This window comes from Cervus canadensis, chromosome 5 (assembly GCF_019320065.1).
Source record: "Cervus canadensis isolate Bull #8, Minnesota chromosome 5, ASM1932006v1, whole genome shotgun sequence".
NCBI lineage: Eukaryota > Metazoa > Chordata > Mammalia > Artiodactyla > Cervidae > Cervus > Cervus canadensis.
In genome coordinates this window covers 10,637,105-10,662,182 of record NC_057390.1, presented here as the reverse complement: position 1 = coordinate 10,662,182, position 25,078 = coordinate 10,637,105, and the positions used below count along the sequence as shown (strand labels likewise).

At 37.9% G+C, this 25,078-nt stretch overlaps 1 protein-coding gene and 1 long non-coding RNA gene across 11 annotated transcripts in view; both read left to right on the top strand.

Moving 5' to 3' along the window:
* The window catches only part of ALMS1 (ALMS1 centrosome and basal body associated protein), a 202,481-nt gene that overhangs the window by 89,263 nt on the left and 88,140 nt on the right, over positions 1 to 25,078 (top strand). The gene's annotated exons all lie outside the window — the stretch shown is intronic.
* On the top strand, positions 3,267 to 24,159 carry LOC122441508. The gene is made up of 3 exons (XR_006269380.1): positions 3,267 to 4,910; positions 18,097 to 18,106; positions 24,148 to 24,159. It is a non-coding gene; the product is annotated as an uncharacterized LOC122441508 (long non-coding RNA).

The following is a 25,078-nucleotide window of genomic DNA, read 5'->3' as shown; positions in this document are numbered from 1 at the left end:
GCTGCTTGTCTAGTTGCCGCGAGCGAGGGCCGCTCTTGGTTGCAGTGTGGTGGTTCTCGCCGCAGAGTGGTAGTTGCAGCTTGTGGGCTGAGTGGTTCCTGTGTGCAGGCTCTGGAGTGCAGACTCACTAATTGTGGTGCACAGGCTTAGTTGCTCTGCAGCATGTGGCATCTTCCTGGGCCAGGGATCAAACCCACGTCCCTTGCATTGGCAGAAGGATTTGCAACAACTGGACCACCAGGGAAGCTGTTGAGTTCCTCTTCGATTTCTTCAATGATCCATTGGCTGTTTATTAGCAAATTGTTTAGCCTCCACCTGTTTGTGTTGTTTTATAGTTTTTTTATTTTCTTGTAGTTTATTTTTAATCTCAGTTGTAGTTGGAAAAGATGCTTGATATAACTTCAGTCATCTTAAATTTATCCACGGCTCCCTTTGTGGCACAGCATGTGATCATTACTGAGGCTATTCTGTGTGGATATGAGAGGAATGTTTATTCTGCTTCTTTTGGATGGAATGCTGTGTAATTATCAATTAAATCCATCTGATTCCATGTGTCATTTAAGGGTTGTGTTTCCTTATTGATTTCTCTGTGGATGGTCTGTGCATTGATGAAAGTGGGGTATTACACAGTCTCCCACTATTGTTGTGTTACTATTGATTTCTCCCCTTATGGCTGTTAGTATTTGCCATATATTTTGAGGCGCTCCTGTATTGGATGCATATATATTTATAATTGTTATATCCTAATTCTTGCATTGGTACCTTGATGATTATGTAGTGACCTTTGTTTTAGTAGTCCTTGTTTCAAAATCTTTTTTGTCTGATAAGAGCATTGCAATTCCACCCTTCTTTAGATTTCCATTGGCCTGGAATACGTTTTCCTTCCCCTCACTTTCAGTGTGTACATATCCCTACGTCTGAAGTGAGGTCTCTTTTAAAAAAAAAACAAAATTATTTATTTTTGGCTGTCCTGGGTCTTTGTTGCTACACACAGACTTTGTCTAGTTGTAGAGTGGAGGCTACTCTCATTGCAGAGCGCAGGCTTCAGTAGTTGTGGCACACGGGCTCAGCTGCTCCTTGGCATGTGGGATATTCCTGGATGAGGGATTGAACCTGTGTCCCCTGCATTGGCAGGCGAATTCTTATCTAATGTGCCAGCAAGGAAGTCCCTGAAGTGGGTTTCTTACAGACAACTTTTATAGGGGTCTTACTTTTGTATCTGTTTAGGCAGCCTGTGTCTTTGGGTTGAAGCATTTAATCCATTTACATTTGATATAGTTATTGGTATATATATTCCTATTGCCATTTTGTTGAGTGTCTTGGGTTTGTTTTTGGAGGTCTTTTTTCTTCCCTTCCTCTTTTGTTCCTGTCTCTTGTTTGAGCACCATCTTTAGTATTACGGTTGGGTTGCTCTTTCTTTTTTGTGTGTGTATCTGTTGTAGTTTTTGGCTTTGCTGTTCACCATAAGGTTTTGGTATAGCAGTCTGTATAATGTACAAGGTTGTTTTAAGTTTCTGGTCTCCGCCCCCCCAGAGAAGTTCCTTTATCATTGGTTGCAAAGCTGGTCTGGTGGTGGTAAATTCTCTTAGCTTTTGCTTCTCGGTAAAGCTTTTGATTTCTCCATCAAGTCTGTGAGAGCCTCACTGGGTAGAGCATTCTTGGTTGTAATTTCTTCCCTGTCATCACTTTAAATATATTGTGCCACTTTCATCACTTAAATATATATATATTGAGTTTAATATATATTAAACTCTGGCCTGCAGAGTTTTAGCTGATAATGGTAATTCTCTTGTATATTATTTGTTGTTATTCCCTTGTTGCTTTAAGTATTTTTCCTTTGTCTTTTCAGCTATTATCTCTTCAAATATCTTCTCAGCACCTTTCTCTTCTCCTTCTGGGACTCCTGTAATGTGAACATTGGTGCATTTAATGTTATCCCAGAGGTCCCTTTGACTGTCTTCACTTCTTTTCATTTTTTCTTTTTTTCTTTATTCTTTTCTGAGGAGTGATTTCTGCTGTTCTGTTTTCCAACTCACATATCCAGTTTTTCTGCCTCACTTTCTCTGCTATTGATTCCTTGTAGTGTATTTTTCATTTCAGTTATTGTATTGTTCATCTCTGTTTGTTCTTCAGTTTTTAAGGTCTTTGTTAAACATTTCTTGCATCTTCTCAATCTTTGCATCCATTGTTTTCCTGAAATCTTGGATGATCTTTACTATCATTATTCTGAATTCTTTCTCCGGTAGACTGGCCATTTCCACTTAGTTGTTTTTCTGGGGCATCATCCTGTTCCTTCATCTGGGACAAATTCCTCTGCCATCTCATTTTTACTAAGTTTCTGTTGTTGCAGTCTGTGTTCCATAGGCTGCAGGACTATAGTTTTTACTTGTGCTGTCTGCCCTCTGGTGGATGCCTTTCATGATTTTAGTTGAGCATCTATGTGATTACAGTTTCTCTCATTTCTTAGCATATATGTTGTAGGTTTTTCTTAAAAAATTTTTTTGGTAGTTTTCCTAGAATTTGTAAAATATATTTGTACCCAGTTCAGGTATACTTTCAAATATCACTACAGCATTTCACAGGTAGTATGAGTACCTTCTGATAACAGAACAACCCCAATTCTTTTGTTTTATTTCTTTTATCATTGCTACCATTTTTCCTCCCATCTCCAAAACAGTTTTAAAGTTTACTTAATTATTTACAGTAGTATATAATGAAGTTCAGTTCAGGTCAGTTGCTTAGTCATGTCTGACTCAGATATAATGAAGACATAGTTTTATTTTTTTAATGTGGCTGTGTTCTTATGAAACTTCATTGACAAAAGCAGGAAAAAATAAATAGGCAGTTGACTGGATTCAGCCCACAGACCATACATAGTTTGAGCTACAGTGTAGTAGAGTATAGTATCTCATAGATATAACTTCATTTACTTGTTTTCTTATCTCTGGGCATTTTTTTAATTTATTAGAAAAATTTTTGGGAATTCTAGTTAACTTAGAATACTGTGTTAGTTTCAGGTGTACTGCAAAATAATTCATATATCTTCATTATACTTTCCCATCATGGAATCTTTTTCAGACTCCTTCCTATTATAGTTTATTATAAGATACTGAATATAATTCCCTACACTATGCAGTAAACTCTTGTTTTTTATATACTTTATATATAGTGATGTGTTAATCCCATACTCTTTATTTTATCCCTCCTCTCCTCCTTTCCCGTTTGATAACTGTAGGTTTGTTTTCTATGTCTTTGAGTCTGTTTCTGTTTTGTATGTTCATTTCTATTACTTCTTAGATTTAACATGTAAGTTATACCATATGATATTTGTCTTTCTCATCTGACTTACTTCACTTAGAATGGTAGTCTTTAGGTTTATTCATGTTGCTTAAAAAGACAATATTTCATTCTTTTTGGTGGTCAAGTAATATTTCCGTGTGTGTGTGTGTGTGTGTGCGTGCACGCACACACCACATCTTTATCCATTCATCTGTCCGTGGACACTTAGGTTGCTTCCATGTATTGTAAATAGTGCTGATATGAAAATTGAGGTTTATGTGTCTTTTTGAATTAGAGTTTTCATCTTTCTGGACATATACCCAAGCGAGGGGTTGTTGGATCACATGGTAACTCTGTTTTTAAAGGAAAGTCCTTGATGTTTTCCATAGTGGCCGCACCAATTTAAATTCTCAGGACCAGTGTAGGAGGGTTCCCTTTTCTCTACACCTTCTGCGGTATTTATTGTTTGTAAAACTTTTGGTGATGGCCATTCTGACTGTTGTGAGGTCATTGTAGTTTTGATTTGCATTTCTCTAATTAGGATGTTGAGTATATTTTCGTATGCCTCTGGCCATGTATATGTCTTTGTAGAAATGTCTATTTAGGTCTTCTCTCAGTTTTTTTGATTGGTTTGTTTGTTTGATACTGATTTTTATTACCTGTATGTTTTAGAAATTAATCTCTTTTTTGATGCATCATTTGTAGATATTTTCTCCCAGTCCATAGGTTATTTTCATTTCGGTTATGGTCTCTCTGCTGTGGAAAAGCTTATAAATTTGACTAGGCCCTGTTTGTTTAAATTTGCTTTTATTTCTTTTGCCTTGCAAGCCTGATCTAAGAAAATGTTGCTATGATTTTTTTTTTCCCCCCCAGGGAATGTTCTCTTCTAGAAGTTAAGCCTCTAAGTCATTTTGGGTTTATTTTTGTGTATGGTGTGATGGACTGTTCTAACTTTATTGATTGACATGAGGCTGTCCCTCTTTCCCAACATTACTTGCTGAAAAGACTGTCTTTTCTCCACTGTAGCTTTTAACCTCCTCTTTTGAAGGCTAATTGAGTGTAGGTTTCTGGGTTTATTTCTGGGCTTTCTTTTCTGTTCTGTTGATCTATATGTCTGGTTTTGTCCCAATACCACGCTTGTTTGATTTCTGAACCTTGTTTTCTTTGATTCAGTTTGGAATAGGATTCCGTTTTTACTTTCACTCTAGCATCATAGTCAGTGTAAAATAATGCAGCAGATTTATGTGTGTATATGTGTATAAATCTTGTATTCTGCTGACTTGCTGAGTTCATTTATTAGTTCTAATAGTTTTTTTGTGGACTCTTTAGGGTATTCTGTATAGACTATCATTTCATCTGCATCTAATGACAGTTTTGCCTTTTACTTTTCAATTTGGAAACCTTTTATTTCTTTTTCTGGTCTGATTGCTGTATCTAGGATTTCTAATACTGTGTTGAATAGAAGTGGTGAGAGTAGGCATCCTTGTTTTGTTACAGAATTTAGCAAGAGGCTTTCAGGTTTTCACTGTTGAGCATTATGTTGGCTGTGGGTTTGTCATAAATGGCTTTTATTATGTTGATGTATGTTCCCTTTATACTCACTTTGGTGAGAGTTTGTATCATAAATGGATGTATCATAAATGAATTTTTTGCATCTGTTTAGCATGAGGTTTTTTGTCTTCTTTTGTTGATATGGTATATCACTTTGATTGATTTGCATATGTTGAACCATCCTTGTGACCCTGGTATTAATCCAACTTGGTCATGATGTATGATGCTTTTTATGTGTTGCTGAATTTGGTTTGCTGATATTTTGTTGAGGATTTTTACATCTATATTTATAAAAGATATTGGCCTATATTTTTCTTTTTTGGTAGTGTGTTTGTCTGGTTTTGATATTAGGGTGATGGTGGTGGTTTCATAGAATGATTTTGGGAGTCTTCCGTCCCCTTTAATCTTTTGGAAGAGTTTCAGTAGTTCAGGTTTAAGTTCTTTTCTTCTTTGTTGTTTGGTAGAATTCCCCAATGAAGTCATTTGGTCCTTACTTCTGTTTGTAGGGAATTTTTTTTTTCCCCAGTTAAAGATTCTACTTCACTTCTAGTGACTGGTCTGTTCAGATTATCTGTTTTTTCTTAATTCAGTTTTGGCAAGCTCTATATCCAGTAACTTGTCCATTTCTTCAAGGTTGTCCATCTTGTTGTCTTAAAGTATTATAGTTGTTCATAGTATATTCTTATGATTTTTGTATTTCTGTGATTTTTCCCCCTCTCTTTTATTTTTCATTTTATTTTGTCCTCTTTTGTTCTTGGTGAGCCTTTCTAGAGGTTTTTTTATTTTATCCTTTGAAAAACCCAGCTGTTGCTTTTATTGATTTTTTTTAAAATCTATTTTCATCCTCTCTGATCTTTATCATTTCCTTCCTTTGATGACTTTAGGTTTTGAATGTTCTTCTTTTTCTGGTTTTTATATTGGTTTATTTGAGATTTTTCTTGTTTTTTGAATGAGGCCTATATTGCTATAAACATCCCTCTTCAGACTGCTTTTGCTGCATCCTGTAGATTTTGTGTAGTTATATTTTTGTTGTCATTTGCTTCAAGTATTTCTTATTTCCTTTTTGCTTTCATTGTTGACTCAATGAAAGATTTTTTTGTAGCATATTGTTTAGGCTCCCTGTAGTAGTTTTTATCCTTTGTTTTTCTTTCTGTGGTTGATTTCTAGTTTCATGTCATTGTGGTTAAAGAAGATGCACAAGAAATTTGTTGAGTAAGCTATTGATACCAATTAAGGATGAGGAAAAGAAGTTGTGTTATTTTTTTTTTTCAGTCCTTTACTTGTTTCCTCTTTGATGATCTTACTACCTTTATGTAGATCTGAGTTTCTGAACTATATTTTCTCTTCTTGAGTACTTCTGTTAAGTTATTATATGGCAGTCCTACAGGTAACAAATTCCCTCGAGTTTTGTTTTTCTGAGAATGTATTTCTTTATCAATTTGAAGGATAATTTCATAGGGAGAGTTTAGAATTCTAAGTTGGTGCAGTTTTTCTCTTAACATTTTTAATATTTCAGTCTGTTTTCTTGTTAACATGGTTTTGTGGGAAAGTGGGAAGTAATTCTCTGCTTCTCTTTAGATTTTTCTGTGTCTGGCTTCTTTCAGGATTTTTTCTTTATCTTTGATTTTTCTGTACTTTGAAAATGTTACTTTATACTTAGGCATAGTGATTTTTTTCTTCACATTTACTCTGCCTGATGTTCTTTGAACTTCATGAATCTGCAGTTTGGTGTCTGACATTAATTTAGGGGAAATTCTTAGTCATTGTTGCATCAATGATTTTTTTCTGTCTTTTCTTTGTCCAAATAATTTCATTCTCATGTGTTAAACCTTCTGTAGTTTTCCTAGAGTTCTTTGATATTCTGTCCTCCTTTTCCTGCTCAGTCTTTGTTCTCTTTGTTTTGTGTTTTCAGAGGTTTTTGTTGAGATATTCTTTTTTTTAAATTATCTATTTTAATTGGAGGATGATTACTTTCCAATATTGTGATTTTTTTTTGCCATACATCAACATGAATTAGCCACGATGCACATGTGTCCCCCCATCCTGAACCCCCTCCCACCTCCCTCCCCACCGCATCCCTCTGGGTTATCCCAGAGCACTGGCTTTGAGTGCCCTGCTTCATGCATCAAACTTGCACTGGTCATCTGTTTTACATATGGTAATATATATGTTTCAATGCTAAGTCTCGGGTTTCTTGTCTTGAATCCTGTGCAATCTAATAATTCCATCAAAGGTTTTCTTCATTTCTGCTACAGTGTTTTTGATCTCTAGCATGTTTTTTATTCTTTCTTCAGATCTTCATCTTTCTGCTTATATTGTCCCTTTATTCTTGATGAATGCTTTCCACTTTATTCATTAGAGCCTTTAGCATGTTAATCATAGTTGTTTTAAATTTCTGGTCTCATAATCTCAGCATCTTCGCCATATCTGGGTTTGATACTTGCTCTGTCTCTTCATATAATTTGCTTTGTAAATATGTTCTGTTGTGGGGGCTATAACTTCTGTATTAAATTAAGAATACTCACATAACTAGATGAATTATTAGGCACAAGCCTTTCACATGGGGTTGACATATAGCTCTGTTAGCACCTGAGCTTTCACTTTGAGGAAGTGTAAACACTTGGTCATTTTGATTGAAGACACAATGGCACTACACTCTACAAGGCAGTAAAGTCACAAGTTTATTCTTTCAGATCGCAGAAAGGGGGATGGGGTATCCAGTAGCCTAGGAAAGGCAGTCCTCTGTCCCAGGTCACAAGTGAGCAGAAGATAGAGATCAGAGTAGCAAGCACATATTAGTTGAAAAGCATTTTGGGGGAGATTTTGCTACCTTTTTGTGAATTCAACTCTACGTGGTTATTTTGAAAGGAGCTCTGAGAAAAAGGAAGCAGGAACTTGTCACAGGAGTCCTAAGCTCAGGTCCTTATCTGTCTAGGCTCAGGGTGTGAGCAGGGTTGTCACACTGTAAAATGCTTGTGTAGCAACTCAGAATAGCTGTTTTCTCATCACAATTGACCCTGTGATGCCTAGGCATTAGTCTTTAGGGAAAATCATGGGCACTGTCTAGATGGTGGAGATACTAAAAGCTGTTGGCAGGATTTTGGTCACCCAGCAGATGAAACATCTAAGCAAAGCAAAATGCCACTCAGCAGTATAAATAGACAAGTGGTGGTTTGAAATCCTGTCTGTAACCATCTCCTCCCATTTTGGGGGGTTCAGCTCAGAAAATAAAGCTCATGGATAAGATTAAGGTAGGTATTTGATTTAAAACTTGGGTGAGATTATGAAATACTTGTACCTGTTGGGATATCATTTGTAAATGTCTAAGTATGTCCAGAATTATTAATATACATGCAACAAGAGGTACCCTTTGCGGTTTCCCTTTCCTTGGCCAATAGTAACCTAAAGCCAAATGGTTGTCCAAAACCATCTACACTAAAAAATTGTACTGTTACTGCATTAAGGCTGGGCTTTGGTGTAACAGCCCAGTGTTTTTAGCCAGGGTAGTTGAAAGTTTGGTGTTTGCCTTACTAATTTAATTTAATACTTTGTTGTTGCTTGCCTGTTGTGGTGCCTGACTCAGTTCCCATGATGTAGCAGACCTATTTCCAACATGATGGGGATGGGTACTGAATGTTTTTGATGTGAGGTAGTTTAAAAAGAGACATTTTGGGGATCCTATTCAGTGGTTTGTAAGGGTAGTCCCAGGGAGACTTAACTATCTTGGTGTGAACAGACAGGACTTACCAGAGAGCTGGCAAGGAGGCAGATGAGCATTGGTGGCTGAGGAAGGGAGAAGTGCATATATGAGGAACCATGTATATATGTTTGCTCCTGGGTACTAAACCCACAGTGGACACCGACTGTTATACTGAGTATATCCAAGCAAGTTGGGGTTCCCCTGGGGAGGCTGAACCATGAGACTCAAGACCATGGGAATTGTGCTCTTTGGGATGAGAGGTATAGGTCGTGTTCAACCATGTGGTGTCACAGGTGGGGTGTGTTAGTGCATGGACAGACATGGTGGGTTATAAAGTGCATGTGGGGCTCCTGCCAAATGCCACATACTGTATTGCAAAGTGTTGCATGGGAACAGGTGATCACCATAGGGAGGAGCTGGGTAAGCCATGGAGATGCATGAGATGGCTTCCATTGGGAAAATGGGAGCAGGGTCAAGAAATTAGCTAAGTAGGCCACTGACTCAGGAAAGAAGCCTTTGTTGAGTTTGATAATATGTTCAGCAATTACAGCAGCTCAGGAGAAAAAAAAAGCACTGGTTTCTGCCCATTGTATAAAAATATTAAGACTGTGGGAGGACTTGAATGAGAGGATTGTGGAACCCTGAGTTTTGACAGTGGGAAAAGATTCCCTTGACGTTGTGTAGGGAGATGACCCTGTGGCTTCAGTTCCAGAGAGTGTGTATGTAGGGGAGTGATGAGGAAGTCCTATGGTGATTGTAGCATCTATACCCAGGGAGAAGTCCTCTCAACAGAATTAAATTTACTAGCCCTCAATTAGGTCACATAATGTGGATCAATCTAATAATGTGTGGTGAGGGTAAGCAATTATATGAAGCATTTAATCAGACATTTAAAAGGTTTAGAGAGTTGACACGTACCTTAACTTATCAAAATTTAAAGGTGTAGTGGAGAGCAGCCTGCAGTCAAAGTGCCACCTCACATCTCAGCAGCAAGTGTAGTAAGCAAGGAGAACTTGGGGTAACTCTACAAATTGCCACGAAAATGGGTCATCAGCTGGGAATTTAGATAACTAGGCATTCAGTTTGGCAACCAAGTTCTGGGAAGTGCTTGCCATCATCAGCCACCGTGCTTTCCTGGGTGTCACCTCTTCCATAGTGGAAAATTGTGGAGGCAGTATTCATGATGAAGTTGTGTCCCATGCTGTCATCTGCTGAGACATTGTCATCTCAGATCAGCATGTTTGGCATTATTATGGAGTTGGGCATTATGAAGTGCTATTGCAGGTGAAGGGAGCCGTTCTTGAGTAGGTCGCTCTCTAGTCAGTGAGGAAGGGAATTGAAGGCCCATAGGGTCTAACAGGGTTGCATAGAGTTGGGATATTCTGATTAAGGTTTGCTTGCACCTTTGGGAGTGTCTGTTGCTAACTCAAATTCTTGGTAAATTTTGGGGATTTCTGGGGGTGAATCTTGCAAATGATTAAGTGTGCCCTTCTTCAAGGCATAGGAGGTCACCATTGTAAATAGTAAAGGTTAGAGGCATGTGTGTACCCTTGGTTTAAAGAAAATTTAGTTATACGCTTCTGACAATTTAATCTTTAGTCTTGTATCACCAGAGATGGGTTTGAACTGTGTAATCCTATCAGCCAGTTAAGGGTGAAATTAGGGCAGCGTGAGGCTGGTGGCCTTGAAGCATTTGTGCTTTGGTCCAATTTAAGACAGAGTGCTTGAATAGCTCAGTTAGTATACCTGGTGGCATTTTGGGCGCAGCCCTTCTTGGGCTGCATCCTGGGGTTCAGTTGTGAGTGAGTGCTCTGGTCTTGCAGTAATTTTCTGGTGTTGTCTCCTGGGGCCGTGGAGAAAGCCCCATGAACCAGAGGGCATGAAAGTCACAGAATAGGGACAACAGTAGCAGGCATCTGCATTTTATCAGTTTGTGCTTGCTCTCTGAGTGCCTCTTGTGATAACTGGTTATTGGGCTGTTGTGGGTCAGTGTCTCATTGGTGGCTTCCTCCAAAGTGAGACAGGGCCAGACGTGACTGTATCACCATGATGTCGTCATCTGATGTTGCTGGTGTCAACCTGAGTGCCTCTTCTCCCCTTTTAGATTTCCACCCACACCGTCCTTTCACTGGATCCAGGGTTAATTATTTCTACTTACTAGTAGGAGGTATGGTTGGGAGAAAGGAACTGTCCACTGAAGGCACTCACTGTGCATTGGAATCTCAGTTGAAATTTGTATCTCAGGTTACTTGGTTAAGTGCAGTCCAGCAGCCTCCTAGTGGGTCTTTGTTCCTCTAATGGGCCAGGACTCTCTCTGACCAAGGGGCTTCATAGCTAAAGTACCCATCAGGTCCCAGGTGAGTGTTAGAAGGCAAGATGATTGACATTTTAAAATCTGTAAGGGGACTCAAAAATGTTGGGAAAAATGTAATTTATATTGTCCCGTGAGATAAAAGCATCAGATTTCCTTCTGATAGCAATCTGTCATCTTTTGCAATTTATAAAATTTTGTTTTTTAGGTATATGCTTTAACTGGGTTTGGTGGTTCATAGTAAAGAATCCACCTGCCAGTGCAGGAGATGCGGGTTTGATCCCTGGGGCGGGACTATCCTCTGGAGAAGGAAATGGCGACCCACTCCAGTGTTCTTGCCTGGAGAATCCCATGGACAGAGGAGCCTGGGGGCTACAGTCCATGGAGTCGCAAAGAGTTGGACACGACTGAGTGACTAAACAACAACAACGATCTCCTTTAGGATGGACTGGTTGGAGCTCCTTGCAGTCCAAGGGACTCTCATGAATCTTCTCTAACACCACAGTTCAAAAGCATCAGTTCTTTGGCGCTTAACTTTCTTTATAGTCCAACTCTCACATCCATGCATGACTACTGGGAAGACCATAGCTTTGACTAGACAGACCTTTGTTGGCAAAGTAATGCCTCTGCTTTTTAATATGCTGTCTAGGTTGGTCATAACTTTCCTTATGGCTGCTATCAAAATGCCAGACAAGGGTTGGAAAGGATGTGAAAAAACTGAAGCCCTTGTGCATTGTTGGAGGAAATATAAAATTGTGCAGCCACTGTAGTAAACAGTGTAGAGGTTTTTCAAAAAGTTAAAAATAGAATCACTATATGATCCGCATCCCTGCTTTGGGTAGATACCTAAAAGAATTGAAGTTAGGATCTCAAAGAGATAATCTGCACTCCCATGTTCTTTGCAAGATTTCACAGTAGTTAAGATACGGAAATAACCTATATGTTTATTGATGGATGAACAGTAAACATATAGTGCAGTGGGTAGCCTTTCCCTTCTCCAGGGGATCTTCTAAACCCAGGGATCGAACCCAGGTCTCCCACATTGCAGGCAGATTCTCTAAGGTCTGAGCCACCAGGGAAGCAGTATGCTGCTAAGTCACTTCAGTCGTGTCCAACCCTGTGCGACTCCATAGACGGCAGCCCACCAGGCTCCCCCATCCCTGGGATTCTCAAGGCAAGAACACTGGAGTGGGTTGCCATTTCCTTCTCCAATGTGTAAAAGTGAAAAGTGAAAGTGAAGTCACTTAGTCATGTCCTACTGGTAGCGACCCGATGGACTGCAGCCTACCAGGCTCCTCCGTCCATGGGATTTTCCAGGCAAGAGTTCTGGAGTGGGGTGCCATTGCCTTCTCCAAGGGAAGCAGTATATTGATGGATAAATAAAATGGTAAATACATAGCCATTAAAAAGAAGGAAATCCTGCCATATGCGTCACCATGAATTAATGTGGAAGACATTATGCTAAGTGAAATAAGCCAGGTACAGAAGGACAACTGTATGATTGCATATATGGGATTTCCAAAATGGTCAGACTCATAAAAACAGCGTAGAATGGTGGTTGTCAGGGCTATGGGGAATAAGTAGGAAGTTGGTGTTCAGTGGGCATATAGTTTCAATTATGTAAAATAAATCCTAGAGATATACCTACTCTGCAATATGGTACTTATAGTTAATAATACTCCTTTTTGCACTTAAAAAAGAGATGTACTCTGTCAACAGGGTGGGTCTTGTATTAAGTGTTCTTAACACAATATATGTTATATATTAAAAAAAGAATCTAATGTGACAAATAGATGAAAAATATTTAAAGTAAATATTAATATTTGGTATTCGGTATTGATAATATATCATGAACAAGTAGAGCTTAAGCCAGCAAAGCAGATAGTTCAGTCTTAGGAAATTTGTAAAACATGTTTTACATAGCAGGAAAACTGTAGTTATTTCACTGTGTTCCAAAAAGATAGTTGGGAATGAAAATTAAAAGTAAAAATCTGTTCCCAATTAAAAATGTTTCTCTAGCATAGGCCAGTAATGCCTCAATATGATTTTTAAAAAAAAAAGTATTTGAAATTAGCAGTCAGCATCGTCAAAGATCATATATTCTTTTTTATACATACATACATACAACATTTGTAAATGATGTTGCCATAAATGGTCAAGTAGGGAACTCCAAGGCTCCATTTCTGCACAAAAATAACAAGCTAGCAAAATCTATCAGAACCAATTTTTGTAGATCTCTGGAATCTAGTCAGAACTTAAAAAACTAGGGAATGATTACTGAAGTAAAGAGCAATTGTTCTATAGGAGAACACTGACTGAGGCTTCTTAAATCACCTGCCTAACCATCCTCCATCTACAGTAGCTTTGAAGATGACAGACGACACTCCTAATGTGGGTTAACAGTTACAGAGGGTGCAATACAAACCTTACTCTTAAAAAGTTATTACTAGGTGTTTCAGCCTGTCTTACAACTCCCTGAAGGATCAGTGTGGCGGCTTTCACTCAGTCAAGAGCTTTTCTGAGGATGCAACAACTTCCCTGCCTGTGTTTGGCTGGAGTATTGACTGTAGCAGACTGGGTCTGGGGATAACAGGATAAACAAGAGGAACATTGTAAAACTTGGGGAGAAAGCAGTTGAAAAATGAGACACATGGGGAATAGGCCTTTTTAAAGGTCCTGCTTATACTGGGGAGTTGAGGCCATGTGCATGCCCAAAGCTGGACTCATTCTCAGAAAAGGCCCAAGAAGACCTTAAGCTTTCATCTCTGATTAAACTTTCAGACTTGCATTGCACAGGCTGTAAGTCAAAGTATAGAGCTGGCTAACTGTTGGAATGCTTCAACATAGAGAAAATCAGAACAGACTGGGGAAAGTTGTTTTCTTCTTTTTGGCTGTGAATGTTTATGGAAACTCTGTCAAGATGATAGCTGACAGTTAAGCAAAGCTAACAAGACATCAGTGCCACACACAAAGAATGTACAGAACAATTACCCACAACAAACAACAACACGAAATTCCAGCTTGGGGGAGAATCTGGTATCCAGGGTTGCCACACTATATTTGATATGTCCAATTGTCAACAAATCATGATGTGCTTAAAGACACAGAATATGGATGTTGTCAGGGGGAAAATACAGTTTACAGTAACACTATGCAGGGATTAATTCCCATATAACTTTACTCAGTTCTCCATTTCTGTGATTTTTTTTTTACCCCATTTGTGGATTCAACCACAGACCATGATGTACTGTAGTATTGATATTTACTATTGCAAAATAATCATATAAGTGGACCCTCACAGTTCAAATCCAAGTTGTTCAAAAGTCAACAGTAATTAATAAAAACTGTCCCTAAGGAAGCCCAAGAATTATAAAAAAAGATTTTAAATGTGCTCAAAGAGCTAAAGAAGCTATGGTCAACAAACTGAAGACCAGCAAGAAAAAGCTATCTCACCAAAGAGAGATGTCAAAAAAGGGATAACAATTATAAAAAGGATCCAAATTGAAATTCTGGAGCTGAAAATATAATAACTGAAAGGAAAAATCCACTAGCAGGTTTTAGTAGCACATTTGAGCAGGCAAAGAGAGAATTTGAAAATGCATCAGTTGAGATTTTCAACTTTGAAAACCCAGAAAGAGAAAAGAATGAAAAAAATTACCAGAGCCGTGAGATGCCACCAGCATACCAACATGTATAACGGAAGTCCCAGAGGGAGAGAAAAGAAAAAAGGCACAGAAATAATATTTAATGAAGTAATTGTTGAAAACTTGCCAAATTGATAGAAAACATACATCCAAGAAGCTTAATTAACTTTGAGCAGGGTAAACTGAAAAAGTTTCCCTGAGACACAGTACAATTGCTCCTTGAACAATACGGAGGTTAGGGAGCCTGCCCCGGCTCCATTCAGCTGAAAATTCACATGTAATATCACAGTTGTTCTTTGCATCCATGGGTTTAAGCAGATGCAGATTGTTTAGTGCTGTTGTTGTTGTTCAGTCTTGTCTGATTTTCTGTGACCCCGTGGACTGCAGCACACCAGACTCCGCTGTCCTCCACGTTATCCTGGAATTTGCTTAACTTCATGTTTATTGAGTCAGTGACTTCTCTTGTTACTGAGCACTGGCTCTAGGGTGTGCTCCAGAGCATCAGTTCAGTTGCCCTGCAGCAGGTGGAATTTTCCTGAATCAAGGATCAACCAGTGTCTCCTGCATTGGGAGACATATTCTTAAACACTGAATTACCAAGAAAGTCCAGTTTTATTTTAAATTATTTGTTTGTTTGTTTGTCTGCACCATGTGGCTTGTGGAATCTCAGTTCCCTGAACAAGATTTGAACCTTGGCCCTTGGCAGTGAGACCACAGAGTCCTAACCACTGGACTGTGAGGAAATTTCCTCACGGGAGTTTTGCATGAAATAGTAATCCATGTTTCATTTGTTTGTAGATAGTAGATTTTTTACTTTTAGTGCTAGATGACTGTGTTTGTGTGGCTGTGTGTGTGTGTGTACATATGTGTATGTTTGTGTTTAGTTTTGTTTGTTTTATGTGACAGGGAGGAACTATTATTTTCTTTCTGGTTTGTTACATGAGGTCTGTGATTTGTGATATTAAACTGAACAATAAGAATAATCTGATAAAACTCAAAAAACTCTGTTAGGTAGAAATTTTAATTGAGAAATTGTCTCTGGAAATTCATAAAGGACATACATTAGCTAAACTGTACTTTCAAAAAAAAACTTTTTAACTTTATATTGGGGTATAACCAATTATTAATGTTGTGATAGTTTGAGGTGGATAGCACAGGGACTCAGCCATACGTATACATGAATCCATTCTTCCCCTAACTCCCCTCCAACCCTGAGCAGAGTTCCATGTGCTACATAGTAGGTCCTTGTTGGTTTTCCATTTTAAACATAGCAGTGAGTACATGTCCATCCCAAACTCCCTAACCACCCTTCCCCACCCAGCAACCGTGTGTGTGTGTGTGTGTGTGTGTGTGTGTATGAATGTGTGTATGTATGTATAATCTACATATAATAGAGTCTTACTCAGCCATTAAAACGAATGAAATAATGCTATTTGCAACAACATGGACGGACCTAGATATTATCATACTGAGTGAAGTAAGTCAGACAAAGAAGAAATATCATATGACATCTCTTACATGTGGAATCTAAAAAGAAATAATACAAATGAACTTACGAAACAGAGACTCACAGAGAATAAACTACTTTTTAACAGCTTATCTCACTATTATATATACACAGTAATAATCACTCATTTAAAATATTTAATTCAGTGGTTTTTTCCTTTATTTACAGAATTATCCGATAGCTAAATTTTAGAACCTTTTTTTTTTTTTTAACCATTCTACCCCCATTCCTCTATTCCTGGAACCAATAATCTACTATCTTTCTTTATGGATTTGCCTGTTCTGGATATTTCATATAAATGCAGTCCCATAATACATGGTCTTTTATGACTGCTTTCTTTTACTTAGCATAACATTTTTGAGATTTCTGCATGTTGCATAGTAGCGTGAATAAGTACTTAAGTACTTTTAATTGCCGAATAATATACCACTGTATAGATATATTTTATTTATCCATTCAATGGTTGATAGACATTTGGTTCCACTTTTGGCCGTTGTGAATGGTGCTGGTATAAACATAAGTGAAGAGGTTTTGATTGGACATTTTTTAAAATTTATTTATTTTAATTGGAGGCTAATTACTTTATAATATTGTAGTGGTTTTTGCCATACACTGACATGAATCAGCCATGGGTGTACATGTGTTCCCCATCCTGAACGCCCCTCCCACCTCCCTCCCCATCCCATCCCTCTGGGTCATCCCAGTGCACCAGCCCTGAGCACTTGTCTCATGCACTGAACCTGGACTGGCGATTCGTTTCACGTATGATAATATACATGTTTCAGTGCTGTTCTCTCAGATCATCCCACCCTCGTCTTCTCCCACAGAGTCCAAAAGACTGTTCTGTATATATGTGTCTCTCTTGCTGTTTCACATGTAGGGTTATCAGTACCATCTTTCTAAATTCCATATATATGCATTAGTATACTGTATTGGTGTTTTTCTTTCTGACTTACTTCACTCTGTATAATAGGCTCCAGTTTCATCCACCTCATTAGAACTGATTCAAATGTGTTCTTTTTAATGGCTGAATAATATTCCATTGTGTATATGTACCACAGCTTTCTTATCCATTCGTCTGCTGATGGGCATCTAGGTTGCTCCCATGTCCTGGCTGTTATAAACAGTTCTGCAATGAAAATTGAGGTAACGTGCCTCATACCTCTTGGCTATATACCTAGGAGTGGAATTGCCAGGACATGTGGTAACTCTGTTTAACGTCTTAAGGAACTAATAAAGTGTTTTTCAAAGTAACCGTACTATTTTACATTCCTGCCACCAGTATATGAGTGTTTTAGTTTCTCCATATCCTTTTTTTTTTCATTTATTTTTATTAGTTGGAGGCTAATTACTTTACAATATTGTAGTGGTTTTTGTCATACTATAATCAAAAAGACAGAAAATAGTTATGTTTAAAAGGATATGGATCCATATCCTTTTAAACATAACTATTTTCTGTCTTTTTGATTATAGTTATTCTGATGAGTATGAAGTAGTATCATCATGTTTTTTATTTTCCTAATAATTAATGATATTGGATATCTTTTCATGTGCTTGTCATTTGTTTATCTTCTTTGCAGAAATATCTCTGTTCAGATCTTTTGACCATTTTAAAATTTAATTATCTTTACTGTTGAATTCCCTCTTTACTGTGGGCTTCCTTCATAGCTCAGTCGGTAAATCATCTGCCTGCAATGCAGGAGACACCAGTTCGATTCCTGGGTCGAGAAGATGCCCTGGAGAAGGAAATGGCAACCCACTCCAGTATTCTTGCCTGGAGAACCCCATGGACAGAGGAGCCTGGCGGGCGACAGTCCGTGGCATAGCAAGAGTCGGACACAGCTTGGTGACTAAACCACCACTGCCACCGCTGTTGAATTGAATATTCTGATATTAGATTCTTATCAGATATATTGTTTGCATGTATTTTCTCTCATTCTATATGCTGTCATTTCACTTTCTTGGTTGGGACCTTCAAAGCACAAGTTTTTTTACAAAGTCTGACTTATAATTCTCTTTTATTGCTTGTGCTTTTGGTGTCATATTAGGAAATCATGGCATAATTGAGAGTCACAAAGGTTTAACATTATCTTCAGAGATTTAGTTTTAATTATGTCTAGGTCCATGATCCCCCTTTGAGGCAATTTTAAATTATTTTTGTTTTTAAAAATTGTACTGAAATAAACATAACAAAATTTATCATCTTAACCATTTTTAACCTGGCAGTTGACTGTATTTAACTGTATTAACATTGTTGTCAAACAATCCTCAGAGCTCTTCTTATAAAACTGAAACTCTATATTCATTAAACCATAAGCCCCCATTCCCTCCTCCCCTTTTCTCCAACTCCTGGCAGTCCCCATTATAATTTGTCTCTGAATTTCACTCCTTTAGGTAGCTCCATAAAAGTGGGATCATATAGTATTTGTCTTTCTTTGACAATTGTGTCCTCAGAATTCATCCATTTTGTATCATGTGTCACAATATCTTTCCTTTTTAGGCCGAATAGTATTTCATTGTATGTATGTACCACATTTATTTATTCATTCATTCATCCGTGGACACTTGAGTTGTTTCCATCTTTTGGCTGTTGTGAATAGAGCTGCTATGAATATGAACATACAAAAATATCTCCTTGAGATCCTTCTTTTAAGTATTTCGGTACAGACCCAGAAGTAGAATTGCTAGATCATGTGGTCACTCTACTTTTTAAGTTTTTGTGGAACTGCCATACAGTTTTCTTTAGTAGCCATTTTACATTAACATCAATAATGCACAAAGATTTAAATTTTTTCACATTCTCAGCAACGCTTATTATTTTCTGAGTTTTTTTTTTTCTTTCATAATGGCCATGTTGCAGATATAAAGTGATACCTTATTGTGCTTTTGAGTTGCATTTTGCTGATGATTATTGATTTGAATATCTTTTCATGGACTTGTTGGCCAGTTGTATATCTTCGTTGGAGAAATGTCTATTCAAGACCTATACCCATTTTTGGTTTGGGTTGTTTTTGTTTGTTTCTTTGTTTAAGTTGTAAGAATTCTTTATATATTCTAGATGTGTGTGTTAGTAGCTCAGTCATGTCCGACTCTATAACCCCACAGACTGTAACCTGCTAGGCTTCTCTGTCCATGGGATTCTCCAGGCAAGAATACTGGAGTGGATTGCCATTCACTTCTCCAGAGGTTCTTCCCTATCCAGGGATCGAACCCAGGTCCCCTGCACTGCAGGCATATTCTTTACCATTTGAGCTACAGGGACATCCCAATATTCTGGACAGTAACCCATCATCATATACATGATTTGCAAATACTTGTGCTCTTTCTGTAGGTTGCCTTTTAGCTCTCTTGATTGTGTACTTTGATACACTTTTAAATTTTGACTTAACACTCTTGGAGTTTTTACTTTTCATACTAAAGTAAATCAAAAGAGTTAATTTGAGTTTCTGTAAAACACTTCGCCATTGAAAGTTGTGATTGATTTAAACTAAAATTTGTACACTTCTTTGTTGTTAAAACTAAAATATGAATGATTATATGTGAAAGATTCACATTGTACCTCTCAATCATAGTCTAGGATTAGAGAAATCAAAATTTTTCTCTTTAAAAAAACAACAAAATTAACATTAGTTTTCTTTGAGGAGAAGGGTCTTTCAACTGATAATGTGAAAGAAAGTGTTAGTCACTCAGTCGTGTCCAACAGTAGCCCACCAGGCTTCTCTGTCCATGGGGTTCTCCAGGCAAGAATACTGGAGTGGGTTGCCTTTCCTTCTCCAAGGGGTTCTTCTTGACCCAAGGATTGAAACCAGATCTCCCGCATTGCAGGCAGATTCTTTACCATCTGAGACACCCTGGAAGCCTTCACTTATAGTTGCACCAGTATATTTTAATTTGGGGTGTATTTCTTCAAACTAATTTTTGTTGGCATATGGTTGGCTTACTGTATTGTGTTAGTTTCTTGCTTTACAGCAAAGTGGATCAGTCATACACATATCTGCTCTGTCTTAGATCTCCGTCGAGTTCAGGTCACCACAGAGCAGTGAGTGGAGTCCCCTGTGATCTACAGTAGGTCCTCAATAGTTATCTGTTTTATGCATGGTAGTATGTTCATGTTAGTCCCAATCTCCCAATTCATTCCACCACTCATTTACCCCCTTGAGCTCCAAAATCACCACAGGTGGTGACTGCAGCCATGAAATTAAAAGACGCTTGCTGCTTGGAAGAAAAGTTATGACCAACCTGGACAGCATATTAAAAAGCAGAGACATTCCTTTGCCAACAAAGGTCTGTCTAATCAAAGCTATGGTTTTTCCAGTAGTCATGTATGGATCTGAGAGTTGGACTATAAAGAAAGCTGAGCACCAAAGAGTTGATGCTGTTGAACTGTGGTGTTGGAGAAGACTCTTGAGAGTCCCTTGAACTGCAAGGAGATCAACGAGTCCATCCTAAAGGAAATCAGTCCTGAAAATTCTTTGGAAGGACTGATGTTGAAGGTGAAACTCCAATACTTTGACCACCTGATGTGAAGAATTGACTCATTGGAAAAGACCCTGATGCTGGGAAAGATTGAAGACAGGAGGAGAAGGGGACAGCAGAGGATGAGATGGTTGGATGGCATTACCAACTCAATGGACATGTGTTTGAGTAGACCCCAGGGATTGGTGATGAACAGGGAGGCCTGGCGTGCTGCAGTCCATAGGGTCGCAAAAAGTCGGACATGACTGAGTGACTGAACTGAACCATAATTTTGTTCCCTATGTCTGTGACAGTTTCTGATTGTGAATAAGCATTTTTTAGTTTATTTTTCTGTATAGTGTTAGGGAGTATTCTGATTCACTGCCAACCCTATCATTATCAAGGGCATTTTTCAGAGAATTAGAACAAATTTTTTTATACTTTATATGGAATCACAGAAAAATCCTGAATAGTGAAAGCAATCTTGAGAAAGAATAATGGACCTGGAGAAATCAGGCTGCCTTCAGACTATACTGCAAAGCTACAGTAAGCTATAGGTACTGGCACAAGAACAGAAATATAGATTAGTGGAACAGGATAGAAAGTCTAGAGATGAACCCATGCACCTGTGGCCATTTATTGTAATCTGTGACAGAAGAGACAAGAATATACAATGGAGAAAAGACAGTGTCTTCAGTAAGTGGTGCTGGGGAAACTAGACAACTGCATGCATATAGTTTTACTTTTGTTGCCTGTCCACTTAGAGGCATTATTTATTTATTTTAGCAAAATAATGGATTTATAAAGAACTGGAAAACACTTATGAACAAGTTAGGTTATTGGCAACCCACTCCAACACTCTTCTCTGGAAAATTCCATGGACAGAGCAGCCTGGTAGGCCACAGGTCATGGGATCTCAAGGAGTCGCACATGGCCAAGAAACTTCACTTCTCATGAATCAGGCTGCTTGCCACTTCTTTAAAAAAAAGAAAGTTAGGTTATACCAACATCTCCTATTTTATGTACCAAAGTATCAAAACTTTAAATATAAAAATAATCCATATATGTAGTAGCTGAAATGGCATTCATTTATATATGGAGTACATATTCATTATTTTACACATAGATATTTAGTTGTCCTCGCACTGTTTGTTTATTTAAAAGACTTTTTCCCCCATGAATTTTCTAACCTACTTGTCAATTCTTCATAAATGTTAGGATCAATTTTTACAAAGAAGAAAAGCCAGCTGACATTTTGTTGGAAATTCCCTTGAATCTATAGATCAGTATGGGAATACTTAACAATATGAAAGTCTTCCAATTCATTGGGCCAGTTTTCCATTTATTTTGATCTTTTATAATTTGTTTCAATAGTGTTCTGTGGTGTAGTCTTCATTTTTTTGATAAATATATTCTTAAGTATTTTATTTTTATGCTGTTGTAGATGGAATTGTTTGATTTCATTTTTGGATTGTTCACCGTGTGTTGAAATGTAGTTGACTGCTATCTGTTAAACTCATATCCTAAATTTTAAGGAACTTGTTTATTAGTCCTAGTTGATTTTCTTATGGTTTCCTGTGTAGAAGATCATGTCATCTGCAAGCAGAGAAGGTTTTACTTCTTCCTCTCCTTTCTTGATTTCTTTTAATTGGTTTCCAGATTGCTCTGGCTAGACCCTCCAGTATTATAAGAGGAAGTATGTACATTTTATGTTGTTTTTATCCTAAGGGAAAAGCAGCTGATCTTTCACCATTAACTATAATGTTAGCTGTGCATCTTCTGTAAATGCTGTTCATCTGGTTGAGAAAGCCCCTTTCATTTATAGTTTGCTGAATGATTTTATCATTAGAGAAGGTTGTGAGCAAAACAGCAGCCTTTTGGGGGCTAGTGTGCTGTGCCTGGTCTTAGCTGTGGCATGCAGGATATCTAGTTGTAGCATGTGGGGTCAGTTCCCTGACCAGGGATTGAATCTGGGTCCCCCACATTGGAAGAGCATTTATTTTAGCCATTTTCTATTAGGTATATCTTAACCACTGGGTCACCAGGGAAGTCCACACTTAAGAGCCTATTCCATATCAAGGGATACATTGTTGGGATGTAATATAAATTCTTATGGCTATATCTGGAGAAGGTTGTATGAAAATACTAAAATTGATTTGCCCAATACCAAAGCTGTAAAAAATTTTTAAATGGAAAAGTTATTATGAAAAGCTGTTTATAATTATTATAAAGCTTGAAGGAGGTGATGGATGGTTGTGGGGTTTGGAGTATTCTAAAAAATTATAAGATATGGATTGTTGGGAAGAAAAAAGAAATGTCTTTGGGGATGAATATAAATCTAATCATGTGCAGTTTAAAGAAGCTGGACTAAGTTTATTCTTCTCAAATTGGAGCATTTATTTCCCAATGATATGTGTGGCAATGTCAGGATAGTAAGAAGCCATGGCATTAAAATCACATTTTAAAAATGTTTTGTCCTGTGGTATTTAGTTTATTGACTTTTTAAAAATTTAAATATTTTATTTTGAAATAATCATAGATTGACATAAAGTAGTAAGAAATAATATAGAAAGATTGCCTCTACCCTTTACCCAGTTTCCAAAAATGAAGATGTCTTGCAAGTATGTAATAATATATTACAACCAGGATAATGACATGATAGAGTCAGGATACTTAATGTTTTCACCACCCCAAGGGTCCCTTTTGTCTCCCTGTAATAACTATATCCACTTCTGTCTTATTCCCACTATTCTTAACCCCTGGCAACCATTAATCTAGTTTCTATTTCTATAATTTTGTCCTTTAAGGATGTCATATAAATGAAATAATACTGTATGCAGTCTTTTAGTGTTGGCTTTTTCTCACTCTGCATAATTCTCTGGACAATATTCAATATCAATAGTCTGTTCATTTTTTACTGATGTGTAGTATTCCATGGTATGAATGTACCACAGTTTGTTTAAATATATACCGATTGAATGAGGTAACTTTGTTATTTTCCAGTTGTTGGCTATTACAAATAAAGCTGATATAAACATTCCTGTGTAGATTTTTGATGAACATCAGTCTTTACTGCTTTGCTGGGTCATATGGTAGTTGTATAATTTTTCGACCATCTCTAATACCACGTTGGCCTGGATGTTGGGATTCTGCATTAGTGTTTTTCAAGGAGGGAACTTTAGGCTTCTCACTTGGCCTTTGCTGGTGTGGGTATGGGTGAAGCCATAGATTTTTTCTGTGATGTTTGGCTGGAAGAGAGCAGTTATTGTCTAAAAGTTTTGTGTCTTGCCGAACTTCACCTTTACTTGTTTTTTAACTCATGAGAGCAGGTTTTTGTTAGAGCTCTTTGTATTCTTCTGTGCTCTTTGTTCATGGTTGCTGTCTTTAACTCAAAGTCTGGGATATTTGAAGTAAAAAGAAAACCCAGGGATCACTCTCTTGTTATTCTCTGATCCCTAAGTCCCTAGCCAGTCTGCCTTTTTTCTCTTTACCTTTCAGATTCTTCTTAACTTTGTTCTGTATATAATGTCCAGGATTTTTAGTTGTACTTCGCAGGAGGAATAGGGAAAAGTACATCTCCATTATGTGAGAAATGGCAATGCAATTTAAAATATTTTTATATGAAATCACATGTGGCACTAAAATTAAATAGAATGCCAGGTTATAATTTTAGAGGTAAAACAGAGAAATCTCAAAGAAGTGTTAAATATTTATGGTATTTAGGCACTGATCCTGTACCTTAGTTCAGTTCAGTTCAGTCACTCAGTCATGTCCGACTCTTTGCAACCCCATGAATTGCAGCATGCCAGGCCTCCCTGTCCTTCACCAACTCCCGGAGTTTACTCAAACTCATGTCTGTCGAGTCAGTGATGCCATCCAGCCATCTCATCCTCTGTTGTCCCCTTTTCCTCCTGCCCCCAATCCCTCCCAGCATCAGGGTCTTTTCCAACAAGTCAGCTGTTTGCATGAGGTGGCCAAAGTACTGGAGTTTCAGCTTCAGCATCAGTCCTTCCAGTGAACACCCAGGACTGATTTCCTTTAGGATCGACTGGTTGGACCTCCTTGCAGTCCAAGGGACTCGCAAGAGTCTTCTCCAACACCACAGTTCAAAAGCATCAGTTTTTCGGTGCTCAGCTTTCTTCACAGTCCAACTCTCACATCCATACATGACCACTGGAAAAACCATAGCCTTGACTAGACGGACCTTTGTTGGCAAAGTAATGTCTCTGCTTTTTAATATGCTATCTAGGTTGGTCATAACTTAACTTCCAAGGAGTAAGCGTCTTTTAATTTCATGGCTGCAATCGCCATCTGCAGCGATTTTGGAGCCCCAAAAAATAACGTCTGACACTGTTTCCACTGTTTCCCCATCTATTTCCCAAGACGTGATGGGACCAGATGCCCTAGTAAGAAGTACTAATTCGTATTTATTGGTAAATATTAGGTTGTAGGCCATGTTTCTGTAACAGAGAGACCCAAATACAATGGCTCAGATAAGGTAGAATTGTATTTCTCTTTCAGGTCCAGGGTAAGAAAGTAACTTTGCTTCTTGAAATCTTCTGAGGAACCAAGCTGGGTGGGCAGTTGAGCCACTGTTACCCGTGGCCTCCCAGGGTTGTTCTAGACGTCAC